Here is a 23,570-nt window from a genome sequence, read left to right on the forward strand (position 1 = left end):
GGGCGCGAACCCGGTTCCCCTGCATCGGCAGGCGGACGCGCAACCACTGCGCCACCAGGGAAGCCCAGTAATTTTTAATCAAATAGCTAATATCACATACCAAAAAAATGTAGAGGCCCTGAATGGCACTATCTTTCTCCAGAGAGTTCACTGCCCTCTGACAGATAGATAGAGTTGGGCGCTCTATCTATCAAAACTAGGTAGAGTTTTCATAAGACTCCATCAAACGTGTTTTCCTCAGTAGGGTTTGGTCTTCCAGGGATTCCGTTAGGGAGCCTGGAGTCCTTATTATGACACCACCTTTTTGGTATCTCCTGAAAGTCCAACTTTTACTTCAGCTCACACCTCTACATTGGCCTTCTTCTGGGATTCTGCTCTTGAGTGTGGGTTGCCTCATTAGCTCTCTGATGTCTTCAGACACCTTTTTTGGGGGGACAGTAAGAAATTTGGTTTCTATGGTTGTTCTTAACAAGAGAAATACTCCATTACATTTACAAATGGAATTTTGGGATTTTATTTCTCCTCTAGGGGATTCCCTGGCAGTCCAGTGGTTAGGACTCTGCGCTTCCACTGCAGGGAGCTCGGGTTCAATCCCCGGTTGGGGAACTAAGATCCCGCAAGCCACACAGTGTGGCCAAAAAAAAAAAAAAAAAAAAAAAAGAAAAATTTCTCCTCTAAATTTTTACTTTAAAATTCCATTTAATGTGTTTTGTTTTTTCTTTTTTATAACAGCAATGTTTCCCTTCTATTAGTCTAGAGCAGCCCTATTCTAGACTAATAGAGTAAACAGAAGCCACAAATGCAAGACATATATGTAATTTTCCATTTTCTAGTAGCCACATTAAAAAAAGGTAAATAGGTGAAATTAATTTTATAACGTTTTACTGAACCCAAACTAAATATTTTCACATATTATCAATAAAAAAATTATCAATGATATATTTTACATCTTTTCCTTCAAGCTAAGTCTGTGCAATATGGTGTGTCTTTTACTCTTAGTTGGATCTCAATTTGTATTAGCCATATTCCAAGCACTCAGTTGCCTCCTGTGGCTAAATGGCTACTACGTATGACCATGCCAATCTAGACAGACAAGAATGAGTAGATTTAATCAAAACTGGGGGGGGGGTAGTTGTATTTGGAAAGAAAGTTGTTACTTTCAGTGAGCTAATTTTGGGGTTTTGTTTTCTCTAAATCTCTTAGAAGGCTAGAGAAAAAAAGAGGTAGACTTTATTGAAAACCTCAATATAGAATAAGAATGATGTGAAAAATTTAAATAAAGGAGCACAAATTTAAAATCTTTTCTTGTCAAGCATTAAAATAAATTTTTGGGGAAACCACATACCAATCCTTATTTTTAATGCTTTGATATCCGCTTTCTATTCCTGCAAGTGTTTGGACTAGGCAGGCCTTATGTGTAGATGGCATTAGTAAAGTAGGACTAACTCTGTGACATGAAATCCCACCTCTGGGCATGAAATACTTTACCAGCTCATTCAGAGCTGCTGCCGTATCTGTGACAGATGGCAGACCCTTAATTGCACAATTAGAGGAGGAAAAAAAGACCCTCAAGAGTTAAATAGCACTGAGAGAGGTAACACAAAATTCTAGAAGAATAGAATACTTTTTGACCTTTCTTTCTTACACATGTGAATGGTGATACAGGATGACCAAGTATTTAAGTAATTGGATATGCAAGATAAGAGGGAGCCTGGCCTGGTGAAGACAAACTGTCAAACAATATTTGCTAATATTTGTTGGGCACCTGTAATGCCACTGACCTTTGTTCTAAAATTTGACATTAAATCTTATAGGTTCCTAAAAATCTCTAGTTATAATTATTCTCAACCACATTCTGCAAATGAGGAAATCAGGGCACAGAAAAGGTAGTTGTTTAAAGTTCCACATAAAATCATGGAAGTGGAATTTTGGCTGAGATTGACTCATTCCAAAGTCTGATTTCTGAATTACATCCCTCTATTCTTTCCTGCCTATAGCATACAATTTTGCCTTGGCCTAGATCTGTTAAAAACTGGCTTTTAATATTCTATGCAAAGCATTGCATAGAAATGTCAGGATGAATTTAGATCATCTATAAATACCTATTAGATATTATTTGAATCATTATATTTTATCTTTATATTTTAAGGAGTATTTGAATTTCACAGGTATTTTTAAAAAAAAAACAAGCCAGAGACAAAGGGTGCCAATTTCCTGAGTTTTGAATAGATAGCAGCAAGGTTTCTCCTATAATTCAGGGCTCTCTGACAGCTAAGTCAATATTAAAAATATTAGGGTTAATATTCCCTGGCCTGTTATGCTTGACAGGGTGTTATATAGTAAATGATTCTACTTTTATACTCCAAGATATTCTATTATCAGGCAGATTCGATTGTAGCCATCACTTCCTTAAGGTGTAGCAGCTGTAAAGCTATCCACAGCCTGGACTGCACAGTGTGAGGCGTGAAATGCTTATTCTATCTTTTGTTAAGTTTGTTCACATGCCTTGGTCTTGTATTTCATTTTACCGTTTCATAAGTCACTCCAGCATTAGTAATGAGCACTTCCAACAACCACGCCACTTCAATTTTCCACACTGTGCTGCGTCCTGCATCTTCCAGAAGTCTCATCCCCCAGATGACTGCTACACACAATCAGTTTCTAATGAAGATTCTTCTCCATTTCTGATTTTCAAGTGGATTTTGTGCCTGTGAAAGGTGCCAGACTGACAGATGACACAGATCTCTTTGTCACAAGAGTCGATAGAAGAGGCAGACACCCCTCTATGTGGTAGCCTGCCAGCAGGACTGCTTCTGGACAGAAAGGAGACAGGCTCCATCGTAGCCTCTTTGCCAAAGGTATCTTAGCAAATGCCAACTGTAATTTTGTGTCTGCTAGTCTCAAGCTCCAGGACTAATACAGAAGGCATAAACTAATAAACAAAAGGCTTCCCTGGACTCCAGTCTAACTATCTGTATGTCCTCCTGTTTTACCAAAGCAACCTATTTGCTTTGGTAATTCCAAGCTGCCAATTCCACAGCTGGCCTGGCTGCTGTTTCACACCTGTCTCTCCAGAAGAACAGGTACCTCCTAAGAGTGTAAAGCTGGCTCTGAGTGCTGACTTTTAAACTGAAGAGATGAAAAAAGAAAACCTCACTACTATCAGTGAGTATTTCTTTATTTGGCCTCTTTTGTAAACTGGAAGAGATGATTAAATACCAAGATACGAGGTCAGCTTGTTTTTAAATAAAATGCCAAGAAAGATCTTGCACTATACGTTGTGGGTTCACTATAGCAAAGTGGCACTTGCAAAATAATTCAGTACTGAGATAATTGCATTAACACAATGCAATCCCAGAATGGGAGAAGTTGAAGTACAGTGTTGTAAACTCAGTTTTTCTTTCTAACTTTGTATTTAACTATGAAATGGACAAGTAAAATGAAACTCAATCAGGTAATTCCAGAGAGATAGTAGTCCCTTTGGTAATCCCATAAAATATATTTTATGGTTAAATAAACATAAGTAAATACACCAGAATATGTTTCATTTAACTCTTTACAAGAGGAAAAGTTTTTTGGTGGAATTGAAAAATAAAAAAATATATATATATGTAAATTTTTCCATTAAGGGGAAATCTTCATTTAAAAGGAGAAGAAAAATGTATCCATATCTTTTATACAACAATTCTACCTTTAGGAATCTATCCTATAGCAGTATACATGACACATAAGTTTACGTAAAGGAAAGATTTTACTGTAGCAGTGTTATAAGTGGGAGGGAAAGGGGAACGTTCTCAATATTCTTCGATAGGAAAATTGCTGGACAAATTGTTATATACCCACTATAGAATATTTTGTGGCTCTTTATGTAATATCTAATGACTTACAGGTATGTACAAGTTATTAATTTAGAAAAGGAAGTTGCAGTAAATCCCATTTTGATAATTACAATGATTAAAAAAAAAAACCCAAAACCTTACCTCCACAATCCCTTTATATGTGCAAATAATGTCCTTGTCTGAGTACGGAGAAAGACTTAGAAGGATACAATCCAGGGTATAGAAGAAGGTCATGCAAAGAAGGAAATAAAACTTAGGGAAAACTATTAAAAAATAAAAACAAACAAAAAGGTACTTGGATTCAACTCTGTGAGAAGGCCATCTGCATGCTGGTATTATAGAATCACTTAAAAATTGCTTGTCAAAATTACTTAATTTTCCACTACAGGAGTAATTCCATTGATTTTGTGAGTCTGTAAATCTATCTTTGAATAAAGTCATTAAGAGCAATTTATTTTTATCACAGTGATTTGTTATGTAGGTAAGTGAGACTGAGAATATATTTAACATGAAGTGTGCCTGGGAGGTCAGTCCTAGAAGCAGAGGCAGCTGGAACAGATCCAGGTACCTCAAATTCACATGAGAACTTTCAGAATACAATGAATATTCAGTTGGCATGCCTTTTTAGAAGAACAAGTTTCCCAGAACATGTTTCTAACATCTCATTGGCCTGGTTTGCATCACATCCAATACTAAACTAGAATTGTCAAATGGGATAGAATTATCCTGATTGGCTTAGGTTAATTAACATCCTACCCCTGGAACCGAGGGCTGGGGGTGGGGGGCACATGAAACAGATGGCTGTCCAGGATCTGAACTAAATCAGAGGGCTTAGTAAGAAACACTGCTGCAGTAAGTCTGGAGTGTTTTCCAACACCACCAAGCAAGTCTCTAATTCTCAGTGGACACCCCACTGAGTGTCTTTCAGATTTAACTCAATTCTGATGCTATCTACCTGGAGACGGCATCAGCTTCCATAGGTTAAGGGCTCAGTCCTGCAAGACTGCCCCCACTGCAGACACCAACTGCAAGTCCAGGCTGTCACTTGTACTTCTGGCCTATGGGCTATGAATTGGGTTCCCACACTTGCTTCTCAGGTTTGATAATTCGTTAGAATGGCTCACAGAGCTCAGAAAAACATTTCCATATGTTGACCAGCTTATTATAAGGGATATGATAAAGAATACAAATAAGTAGCCTAATGAAGAGGTGCATTGTGCAAAGTCCTGAAGGGTCCCCAAGCACAGGAGCTTCTGTCCCTGTGGAACTAGGGTAGCTCATCCTACCAGTGTCTGTATGTATTCACCAACCCAGAAGCTCATCAAATCTCATTGCTCAAGAGTCTTTATAGAGCTTAATCTCTAGCCCTCTTTACCTGTCCCAGAAGTTCGTGGGTGGGGCTTAAGTTTCCAACCCACTAATCACTTGGTCTTTCTGGTGACCAGCCCCTACCTGAGGCTACCTAGGGGCCTCACCCTGTCACCTCATTAGCATAAACTCAAGTGGGCTCAAAAGGGGCCTCTCATGAATAACAAAGACACTCCTCTCAGCTAGGAAATTCCACAGAAAGGTATGAAGGGCTGTGTGACAGAAACCAGGGACAAGGACCACCAAATATATTTCTTAATATATCACAGTAAAAAACAATGAATAGAGAATAGGTAACCAACACTGGCTGCCAAACATCTATTTTATTTATTTTACTGAGGCTGGTTTGCTTGAAGGACTATCTTCCGACTAGACTGAAAGCCCCTTGATAACTGTGCTGGGTTTGTTCTTTTTTCCATCCCTTGAATTTGGCACTTGAAGAATACAATGTAAATGAACCTTCATTTATATGATCCTCAACAATTTTGCTATATACCATTTTCCTCTTACCCCACGGTGGAAAAAAAGCTATCCTCGAGTGTTTGACAACTCATTCACCAGTACCTGCTACAAAAATGCAGAAAAGTAAATGTGCCATAGTTTCAGTAGATTCCTTATGAGGTTATGCACAGCTGGGTGATTGATTCATTGGTTAGTTAAATACAGTAAGAAAGTTGACCTTTAACTGGTTTTTAACTATACAAAAGATTGTGAGCCACACAAGTAAATGTCCAGGTTCACCATGAAAATGCTGATATCATGTAATAAAATAGAGTAGTATTAGGCTGCACTCCACGGGTCTGCAAGCCTTGTGATTGCCCAGCTTCAAGACTGAAGAAAGAGCCAGGAGACAGCAACAGAGACGTCAGTGGTTTATTGGATAGGGAATCTTACATGTCTACAGGAAAGGGGTCCTGGAGTGACACCCCATTGTGGACAACGGATGGCAGGCAGGACATGGAAGCAGTCTTCGCTAAGGGGAGGGGGAGTGTTACCAGTTATAGAAGAAATTGACATCAGGTTGGCTCATCCTCTTTGGTTACCAGGGAAACCAGCAGAGGAGAACTACCCTCTTGGACCCTTTGATAAACTATCAGAGTGCAGACATTCTGATCTAAAGATTAGAATAATCACTGGCTGGGGCCGGGTCAAGTACCTAGGCATTTACTGATTAGGCTCTGTGATTAGGACGGAAGGTCGGTCAGGTGAGTAGGGTGTAGGTGAGGCCAGGACTGGTCAAGCAGTGGATACAGAGAGCAAGAGAACAGCCTTCTTGGGTGGCCTGATCTTAAAAGTAGTCACTTTTATAAAATGGATCATAGCATATAAAATGGATCCTGATGTGAAATTAATGTTGCCAACATTTACTTGCTCCAAGTGACTTGAGTGATATACTCATAAAATAAATGATGAGTTCTTTTCTTTTTTACTTCTTTTCTTGTACGAATTTACAGATCTTTATTAATCTTTATTAACCTATAGCTTATTTCATTCATTCATTCTTAGATTTCCCTCCTAATTTCCCTCTCTTTTTTGAAGGACTAAAAAACCAAGACTTCATTGACAAGTACTCTTTTTCCCTCCATTTTTATTGAGAAATAATTGACATACACCACTGTATATGTTTAAAGCATATAGCATGATGGTTTTGATTTACATATATTGTGAAATAACTATTGCAATAGGTGCAGCTAACATCCATCACCGCATACAGATACAATATAAAGAAAAGAGAGATGAAAAGAAAAAATTTCGCCTTGTGATGAGAACTCAGGATTTAATCTCTTAACAGTTTTCCAATATATCTTTCAGCAGCATTAACTATAGTCATCCTATTTGTACATTACATTCCTAGTACTTACCTTATAACTGCAAACTTGTACCTTTTGACCACCTTCCTCAAATTCCCCTCCCTCCTCCCCTCTGCCTCTGGTAATAACCACATGTCTGATCTTTTTTTCTAAGAATTTGGTTATTTACTTATTTATTTTCTTAAGATTTCACATATAGGTGACATTATACAGTATTTGTCTTTCACTGACTTATTTCACTTAACATGTCTTCAAGGTCCATCTATGTTGCTGAAAATGGTGGGATTTCCTCATTTTTTATTGCTGAATAATATTCCATGTATATACATACCACAACTTCTGTATCCATTCACCCATCGATGAACACTCAGGTTGCTTCCATACCTTAACTATTGTAAACAATGCTGCTATGAATACAGGAGTGAAGATATCTTTTTGAGTTAGTGGTGTTTTTGTGTTTTGGGGATATATTCTCAAAAGTGTTATTGCCGGATCATACAGTAGTTCTATTTATAACTTTTTTTTTAGGATCCTCCATACTGCTTTCCATTGTGGCTGTACAAATTTACAGTCCCACCAACAGTGCACAAGGGTTCTCTCTTATCCACATCCATGACAGCATTTGTTATCCTTGTCTTTTTTTTAAAAAAAATTCTTCTCTTTCTGATGATGGCCATTTTAACAAGTATGAGATGATATCTCACTGTGATTTTAATTTGCATTTCTGTGATGACTAGTGATGTTGAGCACCTTTTCATGTATCTATTGGCCTTTTGTATATCTATTTTGGAAAAATGTCTATTCTGGTACTTTGCCCATTTTTAATTTTTTTTTTTTTTTTTTTTGGTATTGAGTTGTGTGAGTTCTTTATATATTTTAGATATTAACTCCTTATCAGATATATGGTTTGCAAAATGTTTTTCCTTTTTGTAGGTTGCCTTTTCATTTTATTGATGGTTTGTTTTGCTGTACAGAAGTTTTGTAGTTTGATGTAGTCACACTTGTTGATTTTTTATTTTGTTGCTTGTACTTTTAGTGTCATATCCAAAAATCATTTCCAAGGCCCATGTCGAGGAGTTTTATTCCTATGTTTTCTTCCACAAGTTTTATGGTTTCAGGTCTTACAGTTAAGTCTTTAATTCATTTTGAGTTAATTTTTGTAAATGGTGTAAGATAGGGGTCCAGTTTCATTCTTTTATATATGAATATCCAATTATCCCAGCACCATTTACTGAAGAGACTATCTTTTCTCCATTGAGTATTCTTGGCTCCCATGTCAAACATTACTTGACTGCACATGCTTTGGTTCATTTTTGTGCTCTTGATTCTGTTCCATTGGTCTATTTGTCTGTTTTTATGTCAGTACCATATTGTTCTGATTACTATAGCTTTACAGTATAGCTTGAAATAGGGGAGTATGATGCCTCCTGCTTTGTTCTTCTTTCTCAGAATTACTTTGGCTTTTTGGGCTCTTTTGTGGTTCCATATAAATTTTAGGAGTGTTTTTCTTGATTCTGTAAAAGATGCTATTGAAATCTTGATAGGAATTGCACTGAATCTATAGATGGTTTTTGGTAATATTGACATTTTAGCAACATTAATTCTTCCAATCCATGAACATGGGATATCTTTCCATTTATTTGTGTCTTCTTTGATTCCTTTCACTAATGTCCTGTATGGCTCATTGTTTGGGGACCCAAATCATTCCAGAATGTGCACTGAATTCCCTGGTCAGGTGAGTCCACCAGTTTTACTCTGCAGATGGGAAGCCATGGGCTGTGCTCTTTGTTCAAATGCCACTGTAAGCAGGACTGTTGGATGGACTAAATAATTTCCTATGTGCTCTGGTTAGGTTTCCTGGTCAAGCAGGCTAGAGACTGTATTCAGTAATGAGAAGGGCTACAGATTAGTTTCCCTGCCTGGTTGCAGTGAGAAAAGGAGCACAAAGCCTGGTTAAATTCTTTGTTTATTGTCTTAACTTGAGCTGACCCTTGTCTCAAGTTCCCTGGCCAAGAAAATCCACTGGCTTTGTTATGCAAACTGCTGGCTCTGCCTGCCCTTCTGTAGGTTTGAGCTCTGCTGGGCTGCCCAGCTACAAGGTGTTCTTGCCAACCCTTCTGGTCAGATGTGGACAGGAGACACAGCAGGTGGGTGGTGCTGTGTCTCAGCTCCCTTGCCTGGGCAAGAAGGGGAGGGGCCATCTCAGGCAATTCTCGATTTCCCAGTTTCTTTGGTTGAGAAGAGCCAAGAGCTACCCATAGACTTGGCTATGAATTAATCCCCTTGCCCTTGTACAGAAAAAGAATCCTCCACCCCTGGTACTAGCTTTGCTCTGGAGGTGATCAACTTCGCCCACCTACCTCTTTTCTTGAGTGCCACTGGGCTGCAGAGCTTCTAGGTGTTTCTGCCAGCCCCCGTGGTCAGATGTGGCTGGGAAACACTCCACAGTGAGAGGGCTGTGACTCAGCTCCTTGCCTGGACAAACCAAGCTCTAGGGCTAGCAAAATTCCTCTCTTGAGGATTCAGATCAAGCAGATCTGCACCCTACCAAGTTCCCTGGTCAGAGGGCACCACAAACTTTGTTCTGCAGGTGAGCAAAGCTACTGGTTGGGACTACTATTTGGGTAGTGAAGATATGAACTCAGTCTGCCAACATCCATGTGCTGGTTGTTGCAAGCCCCTCTCCCTTTCTTCATCACAGTCAGAGTCCCAGTAGTTGAACCCTGCAGATTTCCCAGCAACCTCCATGGAGAGAGGTCAGAGTAGTGGCTCCCGCAAAGTGACTTACACAGCTTGAAGGGGGGCACTGGTTGTTCCCCCTTGGGTTCTCTTTACCCACTGGAAGAGCCAGAGGCTTAGGAGAGACCTCTCTACATGGTGCTGTGCTGGCCTGAGGGAAATGCAAGGTGGTCAATGTGTTCTGCTTCTCTTACCCTTCTAATGCAGTCTGTCTTGGCCTTCATGATGCAGAGGAGTTCTTCAGCCTCACCCCCATGTTCTAGGAGTCTCTCAGTGGTGTCTTGCTCTTGAATAGTTGTTAGTTGTTCTTCTTGTGAGGGAGAGTAAAGCCAGGAATGACCTATGTCGCCATCTTGGTGATGTCATTCCCTAACAAGTACTCTTTTCAAGGTTATATCTGAGCATTTAAATTACTTACCATACTTATTCTCATAATGTACCAGGACACTGTAACTTCCAAGGAGGGCTTTCATATGAGTTCTGACTTCTAATTTAAAAATATTGGATAGTTAATGAGCTTTAATAACAAAACAAATACTGGATTAAGCTTTAGATAAATGGTTTTCAGAGAAATCAAATACTTATCTGTGCAAAGATTGTATCATATTTACTTTTGATATAAGTTTTAAATCAGTATTTATTGCATTTAAGTTATGCTAATCTTTATTTTGGAAGCCAAACAATAAAAAATAAACATAGCTGACAAAAGCACATCTATATAGATAAAGTGTGGTGGGTAGAAAATTGTTTTAAACATGTTTCAGAAAATGGAAGCCAAAATTATAGTTTTCTGTGTGTATATTTTATAAAACAAATTTTATTTGAAACATGCAAATCATACAAAAATTTTTATTCAAATAAAAATAGTTAAAGTGGCACACTTATCAAACTTTCTCCTGATTCTTTTTCTATGAAAAGCATGTCATGTTTTAGTGTTTTCTCTCTCTCTCTCTCTCTCTATTTAATGGTAATCTTGTAAATGGTAAACTTGAATATGGACAATGGGGAAACCCTTAGTTTTCTAGAACATATCTACTTAGGATGAAACAAAGATAGGATCAAATCTCTTGGAATTCTTCTGAATGTTAAAACATAAGAATCTGTTCCATACTGCAACACAGACTAGCTGGAGCCTAGATTCTTGTTCGAAGAATTGTATAATCTTGAATTCAGTGCTTGCCAGTACTTAACATAGTTCAACTAAAAGAAATAATATTGATGTAAGATCATATGAAAGATATACAGTGCATCTATTGTTTTAGATAGTAAACAATATACTCTTGAGGTAAGCCAAGCCATCCAAAAGCATACTAGCCCACTTGAGGGTAGCATTTACTGAATTGGGTCTTGGAAGGAAGCCATAAGACTGAAGAGAAGACAAGTATGACAAATAAAGCTATGAAGTTCTTAGTGCTGCTTACTCTGTGGTAAATGACTCTATTGCATAATATGATACTGTGTCCTTATAAGTATCCTGGAAAGAGATTTATTTCTCATTCTGTGATCAGGGATCCCTGTGCTTCCCCACTATTTGCTTTTGCTTTTTTTAAAAAAACAAAAAGAATCCAGTCATGTAACCAGCAAAACTCTTTTCATCCTGCTTAATGTCAGTTCACAGCCAACGTTTAGGAATTGTGTTGGATAATGGCATTCGTTTTGCGATGTTTTCATTCCTAGCTAATGTTCTTTTCCTTGGCTTAATCTTTTCATGTACTTGTAATTTATTTTATTTTGCTTTATTTGTTTATATTTTAAGTTTCTTTAGATCTATTTTGGATTAAGGGCCAAGATATACAGTTCGGGAGAGGAGAGAAGAGGAGAGGGAGAATGAGAAGAACTTGCTTTGTACTGTTTACAGCATGAGACAGAGGGCAGAATAGAAATAGAATTGGTTGTTTTTCCTCCAATTTGCAATAAGCATATTTTCTCCCGTGGAACTCTAAGAATTTCTGTCAATTTGTTAAATGATACTAAGATTAACGTTTGAGAAAGCTATGGGATTGGATCATGCTAGTTTGAATTTCAGATGAAAACATAAACTGGACTTTTAGCAGTTGATGAACAGGCTTTATTAATTATGAATTTGGAGAGGCTAACCTTAGGGATTAAGAGTCAGTGTGAATTAGACTAAATTTATGCACTTAAGCAATATCTGGATTAATTTCAGTTACAGATTCTACCCTCTCTTTCTGTCTGTGAGTTTGGCTGTAAAAGAATCTGAATGAAAGGTTTTTCATTGAAACCCATTACCATACCGGAAAAAAAAAATTCCTTTAAGAAACTGTTGAAGTATATGACCTTTTAACAATATATAAAACCCCAGCAATTTATTAGGTAATTGTTAACATGAACTTTACTGATAACTAAGGTTTGAAAAAAGACAAACGGTTTTGTTTGGGTGGGATCAAAATGTATTTCAAGCAGTTTATATTATTTTTTTCCAAGATTGGAAAACCTTGGCCTGATTCCAAAAACAATGAAAAAAATCAGCTACAATGTTCAGTGCTAAAGCATTCATGAGAGAGATGCTGTCATTCGAGAAAACTAAGTTCAAAACAGGAGAAAATTCAAAACACAGCCTCCTGGACCACTCTCTCCTTCCACCTTCTCATATTGCAAATACAATATTTCCATTATCAGAAGATCCATTTTCAAGTTAAGAGCTGCTGCTAAAACAGCCTAACGGGGAAAAAAAAAAAATGGTAAAACGGTAAAAGAATTGCTTTGTAAATCATCCTTCAAAAGCTGTCCTGGGAGGAATGTGATATACCTCAGCATCTTAAGTGTTTAGCAAATAATTTCAGCTGTGCATTCTAAATGGAACTCTCCCTCCTTTACCTAATTACCGAAATATGTGCTTCAGTTTGCAGAACTTTGCCACCGTCATAACTTTCCTTGAAGTTCAGCCAACCAATGATAATAAAGCTGTCACGAGATTAAAGGGGATTGCAAGTCATTGCTTCTGACATTTATATGTAACATGGGAAATGCAAACAAGTATGTGGAGTTATTAGTAATATTATGGCTTTGAATCCTTAAAATAGAGTGCTTAAGACATCTGCCTCACCAAGGACGGTGAGAATGAGGTAAATCCAAATTGCATCCTCCTTTTGTTTAGATCAGGCAACCAAGCCTGAAAAAGGCAAAGGGAGCCGTTTATTTCATTTTCTGCGTGTAGCATCAGTTTGAAACATATGCCTCAGACGCCCACCCTCAGAAGGAATAATCTTGGCTGTGGAGAGGAGAAAATTGTAAAACTTTACATACAGCCCTGGGGCCTTTTTCTGGGGCCCCTTCCTGGTCTGGCGTCCTGTCCTTGATTTCAGCACCAGCTCTGGGCTTGGAGCAGCTCAATGCAGTGTGGAGGAAGCAGAAAATATCTCCTCTGAGGGTTTGTTACTATTTCGAAGTTTCTTTGGTTTGTTTTTGTTAAGTGAAGAATACTACATTACGAAAGAGGGCTTAGAGAAAAAAATAATGTGTTTTAAAAACTCTGGGGAAAACTCCCATTTTATCCTCGTTTTTTATCTTATTCTTATCTCTCTTCTTCTAGGGTTTGAGGTGTATCAAGAGAACCATTGAAGGTCTCGACCATTTGTCCTTGGCTCCAATATGCAAAAAAAGGCAATGCATTTCATTATCTGTGATGATGATAGACGGTCAAAATCTATCTGATTAGGCTGATTTGGAGCTTTACTTCATTGTACACAAGAATACTTTAGCTTTTCAAGTTATTTTGGTGCTGATATTCAGGTATAAATTTGGCTTCTGGCAATAAGTCAGTTGAAGAAGAAAAATAATGGCTATTTGTGGTTGAAACTGAGTGGGACCCTGGGGGAGCCTCCTGGGTATAAAAACCCCTCCATGTCCCCCATTTCTTGTTTGTAGAAAAAGTCTTTAGTCTCTTAGGCCTTCCTTGAGTTACAAAGAGCAGGAACATGCAGTTACTGAGTAGGTAACTACTGTAGTAGTTATTTACATTTACAATAAATGTCTCTACTTCTGCTTTACTTAGTGAGGGAATGCAGAAAGAAAAGGAAAATAATTCAAACAAGAAAATGACAATAGTTCAGTGATAAAACAGAGACTTACTTCCTCCTCAAAGGGACATATATCATAATCTGACAGATACCTTTGAGTAGTTCTTCAGTAGCTAAGTCTCCCTGCCACACACACACACACACACACACACACACACACACACACACACACACACACAGACCCAGGTGGAGGAAAGTGACTCAATGCTGAGCATAAGCACATAGACCTCAGACTTTGGAACCAGAAGGTTGATGACTGAGATTCCTGAAACACCACCCTGTTACCTCCTCACCACCAAGCAATCAGAAGAAACTATGCATCCTGCAGCCCTCACTTCTAAATGTTGCCTTTAAATATGCTTCCCTGAAAACCATCTGGGGAGTTTCTTCTTTTGAGCATAAGCTGCCCATACTCCTTGCTTGGTGCTTGTAATAAACGCTGTACTTTTCCTTTGCCATAACCTGGTGTCGGTAAACTGGCTTTGCTGCACAGAGGGTGAGAGAACCCAAAGTTCAGTCCAGTAACATAGCTGATACGATAAATATTTGAAACAATACTCTTTTCAAGAAAGTCTGTGATTTAAGGCATTCAAGTCTTCCTGATTTGTTCATCTCTCTCCTGCTCTTGGAAAGTGCAGTTTGAATGTGATTACTGGAAGGATGATAAATTGCAGAGGACAAAGTGCTGGGGGTTTATAAGGGGAAATGGGATATGGAGAAAAGCGACTGGGAGTCCTGAAGCATTTGGTCTAGTTCCAATTCTGCTAATAACTATAATTATCACCAAATGAGCACCTACTACATGCAAGGCACTGCATTAGGTGCTTCCACAAATGGAACTGCATTTAATTAAGGCATAATTTTTATCTGCTATGATCTTATTTAAGAAAGCAGTTATTTTTTCTTCTTCAAATAATTAAACATTGCTGAGAGTGAGTTTTGTTTTAAATCTAAGTTCAGGACTAACTAGTTCCATTTAGGGGATTAAAGCAAATCTGAGTGATTGCACATAATGTTTGTTTTATAACTACCTATTGTGAAGATGAATGAACTATAATGGACTTGAGTCTACCAGTGATCAAGGAGAAAACTGCTTATTTGTAAAAGTCCATGAATTGTTATCATAGTTAATAAATTATTTCTAGCCTACTAAATGTTGTATTGTGTCATCAATAAAATTTAGTATGTGTCTTTCTAGAAACCATTGAGCCTAAAATAGGTCCGACTAACAGAAATGTAATAATTTTTTGTAATATATTCAACACACTGAAACAAAGCAGGACCCTGTGGGGCCCTCCCTGGTACCAAAGGCCCTCTGTGTCCCCATTTCTTATTTGTAGGAAAAAGGCTTCAGCCTCCTAGACCTTTCCTGAGTTCCGAAGGGCAGATTCAAGCAGTTACTAATTAGGGAAGGGAGGGAATGCAGAAACAAAGGAAAAGCAGTCAAGAAACAATAGTGTAGCAATAAAGCAGAGTCCTAGTTCTTCCTCAAGGGATATATAGACCAATGAATTTTTTTTTTTTTTTTTTTTGCGGTATGCGGGCCTCTCACTGTTGTGGCCTCTCCCGTTGCAGAGCACAGCCTCCAGATGCGCAGGCTCAGTGCCCATGGCTCACGGGCCCAGCCGCTCCGCGGCATGTGGGATCCTCCCAGACCGGGGCATGAACCCGTGTCCCCTGCATCGGCAGGTGGATTCTCAACCACTGTGCCACCAGGGATGCCCTGACCAATGTATCTTTGAGTCCTTCTACAGGAACTAAGACCCCCAACCAGGTAACTTCAGGCTGAGCACAAGACTCCTGAGCACAAGGCTCCCTGTTACCTCACCACCAACCAATCAGAAGAAAGTCACACACCTGCAGCCCTCACCCCAAGGCAAATTTGCCTTTAAAAACTCTTCCCTGGGGCTTCCCTGGTGGCGCAGTGGTTGAGAGCCCGTCTGCCGATGCAGGGCACACGGGTTCGTGCCCCTGTCTGGGAGGATACCACATGCCGCGGAGTGTCTGGGCCCGTGAGCCATGGCCGCTGAGCCTGCGCGTCCGGAGCCTGTGCTCCGCAACGGGAGAGGCCACAACAGTGAGAGGCCCGCATACCGCAAAAAAAAAACCAAAAAACAAACAAAAAAAAACTCTTCCCTGAAAACCACTGGAGATTTTGGTTTTTTTGAGCCCAAGCCCCCAGTTCTTGCTTGGTCCTTGCAATAAACCTTTCTCTGCTCTAAACTCCAAAGTTTTGGTTTGTTTGGCCTCACTGTACATCAGACACACTAACTTAGGTTCAACAACAATGCCACTTAAGACGGTTGTGTTATTATCATTGATTTTGTCAATTAAAAAAACCCACACATGACATGAGAGCTGTGTGTTCAGTTTTATTTGGGGACTTACTGAGGACTGAGGAAGATAGTCCAGAATACAGCCTCTCAGCTCTGAAGAACTGCTCTGAAATGGTGGTGGGGAGGTCAGCATCTATGTGATTTACATGAAATCGAGCACACATCTCCGTAGAAGGTTGCTGCTAGCCATGAAGAGCATATATCTTAGTTAATGGTTTTAGGGCTTTTCTAAGTATGGGAAGATGCAAGAATTTGGGTTCATAAAAATATTTCTCCTGAAAATTTCTAACTATCTGAAGGCCTGTTCTGCCAGTTTTCCCAGAGCACAGAGTGCCTCATTCCTGATCTCCATCCTGAAGTCCTTCCTTTCATGGTGTGTTAAAGGTTAGCAACTGCAGTGGCTAAGGACATCATTCTCATAGAACCAGATGGCGAGTGACATTTTTTAGTTGTCAGTTTAGTATCTAAGGTTAAAATTTTCCTAAGGTCCAGAAAAACTGGGGAAGTGAAATATAGAAAGTAACTACTGGGAAGATCCCATTAGTGGTGGGCTAGTTAAATAGCCTCCTGCAAGCCCACCCCTCCCCCACCCTAAATTTACACGTCTCTCTCCCTCTCTCTATCTCTCTCCTTTTGTCTCTCTGTGTGAAATGATGGCTGGTCCACACTGTATATGCATTTTAAGTTAATCTACACTGTTTTTATTTTATTTTATTTAAGTTATTTATTTATTTATGCATCTATTAATTTTTAAATTGAAGTATAGCTGATTTACAACATCGTGTTAGTTTCTGGTGTTACAGCACAGTGATTCAGACATATATATATATATATATATATATATTCCTTTTCAGATTCTCTTCCCTTGCAGCTTATTACAAAAATTAAGTAGAGTTCCCTGTGCTATACAGTAGGTCCTTGTTGGTTATCTATTTTATATATAGTTGTGTCTACACTGTTTTTAAAAAGTGATATTAAACCTTCAAAGTATTACTATGTGAAGAAACTACTGTCAAATGCAAAATTTCAGGGAAATTGAATTGTAACTTTGAATTCAAATTCTTTCAAGGAAGAATGAGATGGTTCACTAAGGTTTACAAAATGACTGAGAACTATCAAACACTAATTTTTTTTTTTTTTTAGAAAGAAGTAATAGCCAGTTATGTTTTTGTGCCAGTTTAAGTAAATTAACAGGGTTCTAAGGTCTTCATAGGAACATTGAAATGTAAGACTTCCAATTTCTGGAGCAAAAGCCCTCTGAGCCTTCACTCCAGCAGTCAGGACTGTCTCTGACATGCTTGATGTGCATTTTCACATGACCTTTTCAGGGTTAGAACTAAGACTAAGAAGTTTTACCAATAAAGGAGAAGAAAAGAGTCAGGCAGAGGAGCAAAGCAGAAGTGTAAATAGTGAATACGGTCTGGAATGAAGATATTTGAATCTGAATGGTGAGTTAATGATTCAATTAGTTTTTCACTTTGTTAAACTACATTAATCCTCCTTTACCAGGTCCCCATATTGAAGCCCTTTCAAAAGAAAAATGCAAAGGATCTTAAGAAGAAAAATTCTAAGACCCAGAGCCTTTTAAAATCATTAATGCTTCCCAAATACATGCTGCCTATTGGAAACAATGTGGATGCAGGGCAGATATTGTTTTAGAAATCTCAAGACATGAATAAGGATAGTTCCAGTGGTCAAACAGCAGTGGTGAAGTGGTTCCTATCTGAAGGAGGCTTACAAAATACGTGCTCTATTTGTAAACCATGGAAGGAATCAGTTAAGTTAAAAAAAAAAAAGAAAAAAGAACTGGGGGAGAAGATAGAGGACTATACCTATAATCAGAATACTTCAAAAATAAATAACTACTAAAATGGAAAGGCACAAATGACAGTGCTAAGAATGTTTTTGTTTTTTCTTTTATTTTTTATATTCTGTTCTGCCCTTAAACCATTTTAAATTTATAAAGTAAACTTATTGATTTAAAACCTCACTCTCAGATTATCACTGTCATTTTATCATCCTTACAATCATCATATCAAACATTTTATTAAACATTCAGGCATTCCTGATGCTAGTCTAACAAGTAAAGAGGAAGTTCCTATCTTGAAAATTTACAGTTTAACAGATGTTCAGTTGATTCACTAAGTATATTAAGGGCATAAAGAGAAATGGAAAATTACTAAAGAAAATTACCCATAGGAGAGTGAAACACAACCAAGGCAGTCTAATGATGGGGGTCAAATTGCCAGTTGGAATTAAGATTCTGAATTTTTAACAGAAACGGGTTTTATTTCAAATTCAAATCTAAAACTCCAACTCTGTTAATGAAGATATGGTAATGGTCTGTTGGAATCCACTTTAGCTTGGTTACTTTTATTTTTATTTAATTTTTGTTTATATCTTTATTGGAGTATAATTGCTTTACAATGTTGTGTTAGTTTTTGCTGTACAACAAAAGTGAATCAGCTATATGTATACACATATGCCCATATCCCCTCCCTCTTGAGTCTCCCTCCCTTGGTTATTTATAAATTATAATTGCCTCTAGGTTTATGTGTAGATATGTGTATTAGACAAACATTTGTTTTATTTTAAGCATGACGAGCATTTAAGTGAAATACTGTTAATATCACTTATTTCCTGTTATTATTTCAGTTAACTGGTCTATAGGTCAGCTCAGTCCGATTCTAAATGGTCAAAAATTTGGATTATGACTGTTTTTGATAATGTGGTAGTAGCAAATAAATTTAGTAGATAGAGGATAGAGAGAAAGAAAGAGGAAGAAAGAGAAAGAAAACTATGAAAGTTGCATCTTTTGAATGAGAAAAGTAAATCTCTTACTTGTTAAAGGAGGTTTTGTGTGTGTGTATGTGTGTGTGTGTTTTTGTTGTTACTGTTTTAATCTATTAGCTGGAATATCAGAGGCTCTTTTGAATGGAGTCATTTTTACAATACTTTTCCATATAATTTTCATATACACTATCTGATCTGAGAAAGTATTTTGTATTGCATGAGAGTGCCAAGATATTAAATGATGCGTCATAGGTGAAGAGGTAGATGAGGGAGTTAGATCAGACATGCAAATGAGGAAACTGAGTGAAAAGAGAAACAGTTTAGGTGAAGTGTGGATCCACATGTGATTCATAATTAACACAAGTAAAAGAAATGATACCTCTGACTTTACAAAACTGGAGATTACAGCCAAGAATACGGACTCTGAAGTCTGACATCTTGGTGGATATTGGGCAAGTCATTTAAACCCTCTGTGACTCATTTGCCTCATCTGTAATGTGAGGATAATTATAATTCTACTTCTTAGACCTGTTCTGTATATAGAAGGAGATTATGAATGTCAAGCTCTTAAATGAATGTCAACAACTTACTGACTGCCTGATAAATGTCGGCTATTATTATTATCTAGATTTTCTAAATACACCATGTAAATTTCTCATTTTAGGGTTGAAAATTATGCCTCCAATAGTACATGTACTGGAAGAGTGGGAAGGAGTTATTTGAGAGAATTCAGTGGAAAGTTCTGTGAGTCTTTATCAAATATATAAAGATAATAGATACAAGCTCTCAAGTTAGATACTAAGAGATTCTGCTACTTTATTTGTTAAGTTGTTCCACTCCTCTCAATATCTTAAGGACTCTTTCACATCGTTTTTCATTAAGTGTTTTTTTTTTTTTTTTTTTTTTTTGCAGTACGCGGGTCTCTCACTGCTGTGGCCTCTCCCGCTGCGGAGCGCAGGCTCCGGACGCGCAGGCTCCGCGGCATGTGCGATCTTCCCGGACCGGGGCTCGAACCCGCGTCCCCTGCATCGGCAGGCGGATTCTCAACCACTGCGCCACCAGGGAAGCCCTCATTAAGTGTTTTTGATTCTTTAAAATTTCACCTTTTTTATGCAAGCAAGAAATAATTTTAGAAGTTTAGATCTATACAAACTTTAAGCCAGACAAAAGCCTTTTTTTCTTAAATGATTACGTTTAGGAAAAGACTGTAATCTAAGACTAAGTTAATATATGTGATTTGTAAAATACTTTATAAAAAATACTTTCCAACTTTCTTATAAACCTCTAATTATATTTGCCAAGTTAAATATGTGTTAACAGTAGTTTTTTGTTTCTTTTTTGTCCTACTGATCATATAGTTCCTATATCCTCCATTGTATAAAACTGACTGAAATCAATGTTCCTCCTTTTTCCTGGCTCAAATATGGGTTATTGCACTCCATTTTGCATCATAACAGCTTTTTTGGGGATCAAGCTACTTTTCTTTCTGATCCCAAAACCTAGTATAAGATAAGTAAGTAACATGTCTTTGATCCCTACAGAGCAATTAGGCTTAAAAACATCGGATCCTGTTATTCTATCAATGTAGAGTGTAGAGCATAGTTTACAACACACGGTTCCAACAAATCTTACCAGAGTATTCCCTGGAAACTCCAGTGCCAAACCTTTACAACTTTCACCAAATTAATAATCCTTAGCTTCTTTGGGAAAACAATTAGAAATGTGGAACTGATTAACTTGCAATCGGTTTTTATCAGTGACTTTAACCAAGGCTGAATACTTTCTCTGGGAAGAAAAATTAAAAAAAAAAAAAAGACACTGGAAACAAAACAAAGGATACAAAAATCTATAATTGTGAGTGTTCTTTGAAACACTGTAATATTTCATCAAAAGTTAACTTTCCTTAGGACTGCCATTTGCTAAACATTAAATCATTGCTGAAGAGTTTTACAAAGAATGTGTATGATGAATATTTGTTTTTTGGCCCAAGGCAAACACTTTACATCCCTGACTAACCTATCCCAGATTAAAACAGTTAAAAAAGAAAACACAGGCCCATCTTTCTTCTTCAAAAAGGAGAAACACATTCTTTCATTATTGCAGAGTGATCCTCTCAGAATTAAGGGAAGAAGGCCAAAAAACAGCAAAACCAGATAACTTCAGATGGGACCTCGGGAATTATCCTTTCTTCAGGGACTTAATCCTAGTTAGGGCTCCAAATACTAAAAGCACCAGTCACACCTGTAAAATAGCAGAACCCTTTCAGTCTAACTCTGGAGTTACCCTGTATGTGAAAGCATCCCATGTAAAAAAACTCATCGGAACTTTCCTTTTCCAATGTCCTCACAATTGTCCCCTAGAAAAAAAGGCTTTACTGACAAGGTTGTTATCTCTGCTTTAGTGCTTCCAAGGTGAGACTCTGTAATTCTGACTTTTCTTAACAAAAACAAAATCTTACATGTATTTCGGGAATGCTTCTTCGTCATTTCTTGATCTCCATGCCTGTTTTTGGCTTCTACATGTTCAGCCAGTTAGTTGATTAGCGTCCGTATGTTCAAGGCTGATCTTTCCTGTGTGGCCTTTGGTAATTAATTCTCCTTTATGAATAATAATCCTTTAGAGGGAGATGAGGATGAAGAACAGCAGGCATTCCTTCTACAGATGAACCTTTATGCCTCATTTCTTTTTTTGGTATGCTGGCCTCTCACTGTTGTGGCCTCTCCCGTTGCGGAGCACAGGCTCCGGACGCGCAAGCTCAGCGGCCATGGCTCACGGGCCCAGCCGCTCCGCGGCATGTGGGATCTTCCCGGACCTGGGCACGAACCCGTGTGCCCTGCATCGGCAGGCGGACTCTCAACCACTGCGCCACCAGGGAAGCCCGCCTCATTTCTTTTAAACAGGTTGACTTCACAAATAATATTTTCTGGTATTAACCTATTCTACATCGTGATGAATATTTGGTTGAATTCTTTGTAGTCTTGAAAACTTACACCGGCTTTTCAGTTATCTCCTGGCAATAAAAAGCTTGAGCCGGGTCACAGTGGCTCACTGCTTCATGTACGACCCCGCGTCTTGAAGCAGTGGGCACGCTTGCGTTACTTTAAAGATCTGTAGTGGAGGCAGCTGGAGAGGTGAGTAGAGCAAGATGTGTTTCAAAGGAGTTCTTGAATTCCACTTGGAAAGCATTTTATTTCTTATTAATTTCGAACCTTAAGGCACATGTTCCTCCTTACCACCAGATAAGACTGACCCCAAAAGGGTAGTCCTCTTCAATGACTGCCCTTTATAAAAATGCAAAGGTCATAGGGAGTTAAAGATCCATCACAGTTCTTGACACAGAGAGGAAAGGTGGACAGGAGGTGAGAGGGAGGGGGTTCTTCATGCCTACAAAGCACTTTGAAGATAAAAAGCCCTAATGAGTGTTACTAATGATGATGATAACTATAATAACACACTCTTAAACATTTAGTTATCTCCTCCATAATAGTTTTGGGTTGTGGGATAAAGTGGTCTTGATTCCTTTTAAAAAAAATGGGGCATTGGCTGAAGAAGAAAAATTAGATGTGCTTAAATCATTAATAGGTACCCAAGCCAAAGTCTCAAGGACCCTTAATGTTCAGCTTCAAAGAGGTAAGTAAGATAAGCATGGCCAGAACTGGATAAAAGGTAAATACAGCAACCAAACCCCTACCTACTCACTGAAGTTGCAAGGAACGAGGGAAACATTTGTCATGTTTTGTCTATAGAAAATTTTTTTATTGTTATGGCTGACCATGGGTATCTTTGTACAAATGACTCTCATATTATTTATAAGTAAAAGGAGAAGGCATACGCTTTTTTAATCATTTATTAGTTTTAGCCATCTACGAAACCTCCCACTGTAGCATTAGCCTCCAGGATAATTACTAACCAATCATTGGTAGGATCATATCCATTTAAGGGTGCTGCAGGATTAAAACATTAATTATAATCTATTATAAGAAAAGTCTATTACAATTAATTTCAAATATGCAAGTTAAAATAAAAGTGAGTTAATAAACTCTCTTAATGAGTTAAATAAAAAATAGTTGTTTTAGCTTAATAAACTTAAAACAACCTGGGTTTTAGACTCATAATTATAGCATTGCATTTTAATAAAATTTAATTGTTCATGATAATAATGCTTATTAACTAATTTTACTTCTGGATTAAGTGTTTTTAATATGTGAGTACATCGTATTGGCCAATTTACAACTAAAGTGATTTCTGTGAGTCTTTTTTTTTTTTTTTTTAAATAAATACATTTTAAAGAAGGGGAAGGGAATGATCCTTCCCTGGTCCTGATAATTTCTTTCCTGAAGAAGGACATCTATTAGTGGACCTCTCCCTTACCTGGGAGAGGTAGGAGGAATATTGTGGGACTCAGGAAACTTGGATTGAGCTACACTGGTTTCAGCAAAAGAGCTAATGTCCACAAAGAGGACAGGTTTCTATGGCTTGATCTTGAACTTCGTGGATGCTGGCCTCCTAACATACATACTCAGGCTCTTCAGAAACTTTTGCAGACCCAGGCATGCTGCAGGGGCTCTAATAAATCATGACGTCAAGATCTACAGTAGAAAGAGCCCTTTTCTCTGTAGGTCTTTATGTATTGGTAGATGGTAC

At 38.1% G+C, this 23,570-nt stretch overlaps 1 long non-coding RNA gene across 1 annotated transcript in view; it reads left to right on the forward strand.

Moving 5' to 3' along the window:
* LOC114487008 (uncharacterized) overlaps positions 1 to 20,084 on the forward strand; it is a 27,865-nt gene extending 7,781 nt beyond the window's left edge. The window contains exons 2-4 of the long non-coding RNA XR_003681572.2: positions 17,462 to 17,581; positions 19,591 to 19,670; positions 19,839 to 20,084. This is a non-coding gene — a long non-coding RNA (uncharacterized lncRNA). The remainder of the gene's footprint in view (positions 1 to 17,461; positions 17,582 to 19,590; positions 19,671 to 19,838) is intronic.
* The last annotated feature ends 3,486 nt before the right edge of the window (positions 20,085 to 23,570 follow it).

Source organism: Physeter macrocephalus, chromosome 10 (genome assembly GCF_002837175.3).
Source record: "Physeter macrocephalus isolate SW-GA chromosome 10, ASM283717v5, whole genome shotgun sequence".
Classification (NCBI taxonomy): Eukaryota; Metazoa; Chordata; class Mammalia; order Artiodactyla; family Physeteridae; genus Physeter; species Physeter macrocephalus.